This window comes from Apaloderma vittatum, unplaced genomic scaffold, assembly GCF_000703405.1.
Source record: "Apaloderma vittatum isolate BGI_N311 unplaced genomic scaffold, ASM70340v1 scaffold14675, whole genome shotgun sequence".
Lineage (NCBI taxonomy): Eukaryota > Metazoa > Chordata > Aves > Trogoniformes > Trogonidae > Apaloderma > Apaloderma vittatum.
Window position 1 is genome coordinate 12,491 of NW_009718887.1, and position 469 is coordinate 12,959.

The 469-nt window shown below is 39.9% G+C and overlaps 1 protein-coding gene across 4 annotated transcripts in view; it reads right to left on the reverse strand.

The window, feature by feature from the left end:
- STAU1 (staufen double-stranded RNA binding protein 1) overlaps positions 1-469 on the reverse strand; it is a 24,792-nt gene that overhangs the window by 4,917 nt on the left and 19,406 nt on the right. The gene's annotated exons all lie outside the window — the stretch shown is intronic.

Genomic DNA, 469 nt, shown 5'->3' on the forward strand with positions numbered 1-469 from the left:
AAGCCACAATTTTTAGAAGGAAGAACGCCAGGATGGCAAAGTTTGAATAAGAAGTCAGGAAGTTTACCTATGATTTTATGGATGCATTGAAACCTTACTAGAGTCCAAGTCAATCCCAATTATTTATAATTTAAACAACAAAATTAGATTTAAACACATAAAGCATCTGAAACATACTATCCAGAACAGAAATACGTTGCGGTAGGCAAACTTTACGTAATAACTCCTCCCAATGGTTACATTAGAGAAAGCCAACCCCCTACACTTGGTGGCCAGGTTTAGGGGTTTTTTTGTTCCAGTCATCTGTGGATCTGACCACTATAACCACCAGCTGTCTCAAATAAATGCAGGCACAGTTCCTTGTGCTCAGTCATTAGAGACCCAGCACAGATGAAGAGGTTCTGTACTACAAGGTCATTCCTTCCTTCTCCAGCTCTGCTTTAGGAAGACCAATTTCAGTTAGACACTC